This window comes from Apium graveolens, chromosome 10 (genome assembly GCF_009905375.1).
Source record: "Apium graveolens cultivar Ventura chromosome 10, ASM990537v1, whole genome shotgun sequence".
NCBI lineage: Eukaryota > Viridiplantae > Streptophyta > Magnoliopsida > Apiales > Apiaceae > Apium > Apium graveolens.
Window position 1 is genome coordinate 27,427,088 of NC_133656.1, and position 6,493 is coordinate 27,433,580.

The 6,493-nt window shown below is 38.9% G+C and overlaps 1 non-coding gene across 1 annotated transcript; it reads right to left on the reverse strand.

The window, feature by feature from the left end:
- Positions 1-4,792: 4,792 nt before the first annotated feature.
- Positions 4,793-4,899, reverse strand: LOC141694911 (small nucleolar RNA R71). The gene has a single exon (XR_012564190.1). It is a non-coding gene; the product is annotated as a small nucleolar RNA R71 (small nucleolar RNA).
- Between the last annotated feature and the right edge of the window lie 1,594 nt (positions 4,900-6,493).

Below are 6,493 nucleotides of genomic sequence, written 5' to 3' on the forward strand. Positions count from 1 at the left end.
ATGACATATGACTGGTTATAAATCCCTACTATCAGAATTTGAGGAGAAGGTTGGCTTAAGCATTTCTTATGGAGACGGCAACTTAGGAAAAATCTTAGGCTATGGCAAAATCAAAATTGGAAATGTCATCATTGAAAATATAGCTCTAGTTGCAGGACAAAAGCATAATCTGATTATTGTGAGTCAAATCTGTGATAGAGGTTACTATGTCAACTTCTATGAGGAGCATTGTGAAATTGTCAACAAGTCTGATGGCAAGATTGCATTGACTGGTGTAAGATATGGTAGTTTATATGAATCCAGGGTCTCCACAAGTATTGATAATTCCAAAGTCTGTCTACTGAGTATAGCATCTGTGGAAGACAGCTAGAACTGGCATAAAAGACTTTCTCACCTCAACTTTAACAATATCAATGAACTGGTGAGGAATGATCTTGTGAGAGGATTACCCAATGCCGTTTTTACTCCTGATGGCTTATGTGACTCATGCCAGAAATCCAAGCAAAGGAAAACTCCTTTCAAGAGTAAAACTGAATCCTCCATTCTTGAACCATATCATCTACTTCATGTTAATCTCTTTAGTCTAATGAATGTTACGTCAATTGCCAAGAAGAGGTATGCACTCGTAATTGTTGATGAATATACAAGATACACATGGGTGTATTTTCTGCACACCAAGGATGAATCTCTATCCATTTTTCTTGATCATATGAGGGGGATGGAAAAAGGATCAACTTAAAAAGTGAAGATCATCAGAAGTGATAATGGAACTAAATTCAAGAATAGTTTATGGAAGAATTCTGCAACCTCAAGGGGGTAAAATAAGAATTTTCTGCTCCTGGAACTCCACAATAAAATGGAGTTGTTGAAAGAAAGAATAGAACTCTGATACAAGCTGCAAGAACCATGCTAGAGAAAGCAAGATTTCCTACCTACTTCTGGGATGAGGCTGTGCAAACTGCTTGCTTTACACAAAATGCAACATTGATCAACAAGCATGGAACAACACCATTTGAGATGGTGAAGGGAAAGAAGCCATATTTTAAGTTCTTTCATATTTTTGATTGTAAGTGTTTTGTTCTCAAAACTCATCCGGAGCAGTTGACCAAGTTTGATCTGAAAGTTGATGAAGGAATATTTGTGGGTTATCCGTTGACCAAAAAAGCCTTCAGAGTTTACAATCTGAGAACAAGAACAGTCATGGAATCTATACATGTATCTTTAGATGAAAAAAAGATAGCAGGTCTAGAAGATGCAGATGACCATGACATATTGAGATTTGAAAATGAAGTACCTTATGATAAACTTTTAAATCCTGACTCTGATACAGTAAGTCCTGATATCACTCAAAGATCTAAGGTTCCACAAAACAGTCAAAATACTTCTAACTCTGAAGCAGATGTTGAGGGGGAGCAACATGACTCAAATCTAGAGACTACTACATGTGATTCATCTCAAGAGACATCAGTAGAAAGATCATTAAACTAACCTTCCTCAAATTTTAATGAGTCAAATACTGCTAACAATGGGAACACAGATTCAGATGGAGCATCAGGAAATAATAGTGGTACTAATCAAAGGAATAACAGAGAGTTCATGGATCAAGGGGGAAGTTCATCTTCAAGAAGTCAACTTCCAGCTACAAGAAAATGGTTTAAGTCACACACACCTGACTTAATCATTGGAAACCCTGACAGTGGTGTAAGAACAAGAAAATCCACTCAAAATGAATGTCTCTACCATTCTTTTATATCTCAAACTATACCTAAGAAGGTTGAAGAAGCTCTGCGAGATGCTGACTAGGTCACAACAATGTAAGAAGAGCTCAATGAATTTGAAAGGAACAAAGTCTGGACTCTTTTTCCAAGACCAAAGAACAGATCTGTAGTTGGCACAAAGTGGGTGTTCAAAAACAAAACTTACAATGAGGGCATTGTTACAAGGAATAAAGCACGACTGGTTATAAAGGGATACTCACAGCAAGAAGGCATTGATTATGATGAGACATTTGCTCCAGTTACAAGGCTTGAGGTAATTAGAATCTTTCTTGCCTATGATGCTCACAAAAAGTTTAAGGTGTTCCATATGGATGTAAAGAGTGCATTCTTAAATGGAGAACTTAAAGAGGAAGTTTATATTGAACAGCCTCCAGGGTTCATTGATCCAAGGTATCCAGATCATGTCTACTTACTGGATAAAGCACTCTATGGAGTGAAGTAAGCTCTAAGGGCCTTTTATGAAACACTTGCTCTATTTCTGCTAGAGAGTGGTTTCACAAGAGGTACAATTGATAAAACTCTTTTTATAAATACCATGATAAGGACTTGTTATTAGTACAAATATATGTTGATGATATCATTTTTGGATCTACTAATGATAAACTCTGTGAGAGATTTGCAAAGCTAATGCAGTCCAGGTATCAAATGAGTATGATAGGAGAATTGAGTTATTTTCTGGGGTTACAAGTTAAATAGGATGATGAAGGGATCTTCATAAATCTATCCAAATACATCAGGAATTTACTCAAAAGATTTGGAATCCAAGACTGCTCAACTGCATCAACTCCCATGGCCACTGCAACCAAGTTAGATTTAAATACTGGTTCTTCAGTAGATATTACTAACTACAGAGGTTTGATTGGCTCACTCCTATATCTGACTGCTAGTAGACCTGATATCATGTATAATACATGTTGAGTGGCATTTATGACACTTTATAATGCTCTAATAAGCTTTGAATTGATGCATTTGCACTCGAGTTGTTAGGTGTTTTAATGTGTTTTCTAGTGTTTTTGCATTTCATGCATTATCTAGGTAATCAGGTGAATTAGCATTGTTTTGGTGCTAATTTGGTGTCAAGGTGGTGTTGGAATAAAAGCTCAAGAAAACCGGCTCGAATCTGCAGGAAAAAGAAAAGAAGTCAATTTTGGTAGAAGCCCAGTACGCCCGCGCTGATCAAGCACGCGGCCGCGCCAGAACTTCAGAGAGCCAGCGCGCCCGCGCTGATCAAGCGCGCGCCCGCGCTGATCAAGTGCGCGCCCGCGCCAGGTCAGGTTTCAAAATTCCTGTTTTGAATAGAAGACTGCTTTGCTGGGGTTCTATGCTGATCAGGGCTACTATATAAACAGCTCTAGGTCATTTTTAATAATATATCAAGCCAGAGACATATCAAGGAGAGCCATAAGAAGACCATTTAGCACAATTCAACGAAGATGAAGAAGATCTTGTTTTTACTCATGAACCTTTATTCTAAGTTGTAACTTGGATGCTAGTTTTCTTATTCATTACAAAGACTACGTTTGTTATACCATGCTTTCATCGGAATCGACGTTAATGATGAGTCTGATCATGGGCTAATCGTTATCGTGGGGTTCTAACGGATTTATTTATGGATTTCTTTAATTAAACTATTTCAATGCCTTAACATGTGGTGATTGTATGATAGCCTAGTATTGGTTGTGCATATTCGTCTTATGAGTGTTGTGAACTTATAAGATAGTGTGTTAATTCTTAATGAAGCAAAAGTGAATTTAAGGATTTAGAACTTGCCATGCTAGCATAGGTTCATGTATTGTTATGCATGATTCGTAGGTAATTTTAACCATCTTCCTTTCCTTATATAATCAAGATGGATAACTTGTGCCTAAACCGTTATGTTGTCAAATTCTATAGACATATAGGGTCTCAATATAATTGGTGTCTATTCAGCTTCTATCTCTTTTGTGGATGTCTGGTAGTATGGTACTCGTGCAATGAAAGTTGGCGTTTATCAGTTCCGTGTTGTCTGATTAGTGTCATCACCATTGCATGTTAAGGTTGAGAACAAAAATGCTATTGAACGAAGTATTTAATGAAGTTAGAATCCCATGTTTGTCATATATATTAATTCAGTCAATCTTAATTTCGTAGTTATAATAGTTAGCATAATTCTTAGTTATAAACAACCTCAAATTGTTATCATCTTAGCATTGAATAATAACCATATCATTGGTGTATAAGTGCATAAATTAATTAGTCAACCAAAGCCAGTCTCTGTGGGAATGAACTAGAAAAGATTCTATACTACTTGCGAACTCGTATACTTGCGTGTATTATTAGCGCGTGTTTAGTGACTAACAAGTTTTTGGCGCCGCTGCCGGGGACTGCAATGTTGATTATTTTTTTTAGTTTATGTGTTTTCCATCAGTGGTCATTAAAGTTCATTGACTCGGACATTGTTACTTATCTGTTTCCTTGTCTTATTTCAGGTGATCTAGCGAGCGGGTATGCATACGCGTTCTCGGACTCGTAAGAGAAATCTGAATCAAGCCAAGGAAGAAGCGATAGTGGTTCATAGGGAAGTTTTCGAGGACGAAGAGAAGGTAGAGGAAAAAGAAAAAGTTGAAGAACCAGTGGTAGTAGCGATGAAAGATCAAGCAGAAAATCCTAAGGCTTTGATGGACTATTCTCAGCCTAAGATCAATGACATTCAGTCAAGCTTCATCAGACCAGCCATCTCGGCTAACACTTTTGAGATCAAAGCAGGCACGATTCAGATGATACAGAACTCAGTTCAGTTTGGGGGTTCTCCTACTCAACACCCCAACATGCACATCTGGGATTTCATCGAGATCTGCAATACTTTCAAGTTCAATGGTGTGACTAAACATACTATCAAGCTGCGACTCTTCCCATTCTCTCTGAGGGATAAAGCTAAGTGATGGTTACATTCTCTACCATCAGGATCTATCACTAAATGGGAAGATCTTGCTCAAAAGTTTCTCACTAAATTCTTCCCTATGGCGAAGACTGCTGCAATTAAGAATGCTCTTACGCAGTTTGCTCAGCAAACTGGAGAATCTCTGTGTGAGGCTTGGGATCGATATAAAGAGATGCTAAGGAAGTGCCCACATCACGGCATGCCTGATTGGATGATTATAAACTGTTTCTATAATGGATTCGGTGCTACTTCTAGATCCATGCTTGATGCAGCATCAGGAGGAGCCTTATGGGCTAAAAGCTACGATGAAGCTTATGAATTGATCAAACTGATGGCTGTTAATGAGTACCAAAATCTTTCCCAGAGACTAACTCAGGAAAAAGTAGCAGGAATTCTGGAGTTAGATGCAGCAACTGCTATAGCTGCCCAACTTAAGGCTTTGACGATGAAGGTGGACTCTTTGGCTAATTATGGAGTTAATCAAATCTCTAGTGTCTATGAGCTTTATGTTGGTGCCCATGAGACTGATCAGTGTGCAATTTCTAGTGAATCAGCTCAGTTTGTGAACAATTTCCAGCGATCGCAGCAACTAGTGCCAGCCACCTATCATCCCACCAACCGCAATCATCCTAATTTCAGTTGGAGCAACACTCAGAATGCGGTTCAACAGCCTTATCAGCAATTTTCAGCTAAGTAGTACAACCCCCCTTGTTTTCAGCAATCACAGTATGCACCTAGACAGCAACTCCAGCTGCAACAAGCCAATGAAAAATCTGAATTAGAGGAGTTGAAGCTTATGTGCAAGAGTCAAGGCGTTCCTATCAAGACCTTGGAATATCAAATTGGGCAAATTGCCAATACCTTGCTAAGTCGTCAGCCTGGTACACTACCTAGTGACACTGAAGTGCCAGGAAGGAAAGAAGCTAAAGAGCAGGTAAAGGCAATCATTTTAAGGTCTGGAAAGGTTGCGAATCCCGAACAAACTCAAGAGTTGACTGAAGAAGCTGGGGCTAAGAAAGAAGTAGAGCAGCAGGAAGTAGAAGTGGAACCAAGGAAGATTACTGCTGAGCACACTCCTCCTGAGGGTAATACAGCAGAGAAACAGATCTATCCTCCACTGGCTTTTCCTAGGCGGCTACAGAAGAAGAAGCTGGACAAGCAATTTGAGAAGTTTCTAGAGGTGTTCAAGAAACTTAATATCAATATACCTTTCGCTGAGGCTCTTGAGCAGATGCCTAGTTACACAAAGTTTATGAAAGGTATTCTCTCTCGGAAGGTGAAGCTAGATGATTTAGAGACAGTCGCTCTTATGGAGGAATGTAGTGCTGTGCTGCAACAGAAGTTGCCTCCAAAGCTTAAAGATCCAGGAAGCTTCACTATTATGTGTACTATTGGAAAAGTGTCTTTTGATAGATGTTATGTGACTTGGGAGCTAGCATCAATCTGATGCCCTTGTCCATCTTCAAGCAGTTGGACTTGCCTGATCCAAAACTGACTTATATGACCTTGAAGTTGGCCGACCGTTCTATTACATATCCGCGAGGTATTGTGGAGGATGTCTTGGTCAAGATTGATAAACTCATCTTCCCTACTGATTTCGTCATTCTTGATTTCGAGGAGGATAAGAAGATTCCCATAATCTTGGGAAGACTTTTCTTGGCAACTGGCCGAACCTTGATAGATGTGCAGAAGGGTGAGCTCACAATGCGAGTTCTAGAATGTTACTTTTAATGTGTTTAATGCTATGAAATTTTCTACTGATAATGAGGAGTGCTTAAAGGTGGAGTTGGTCGAT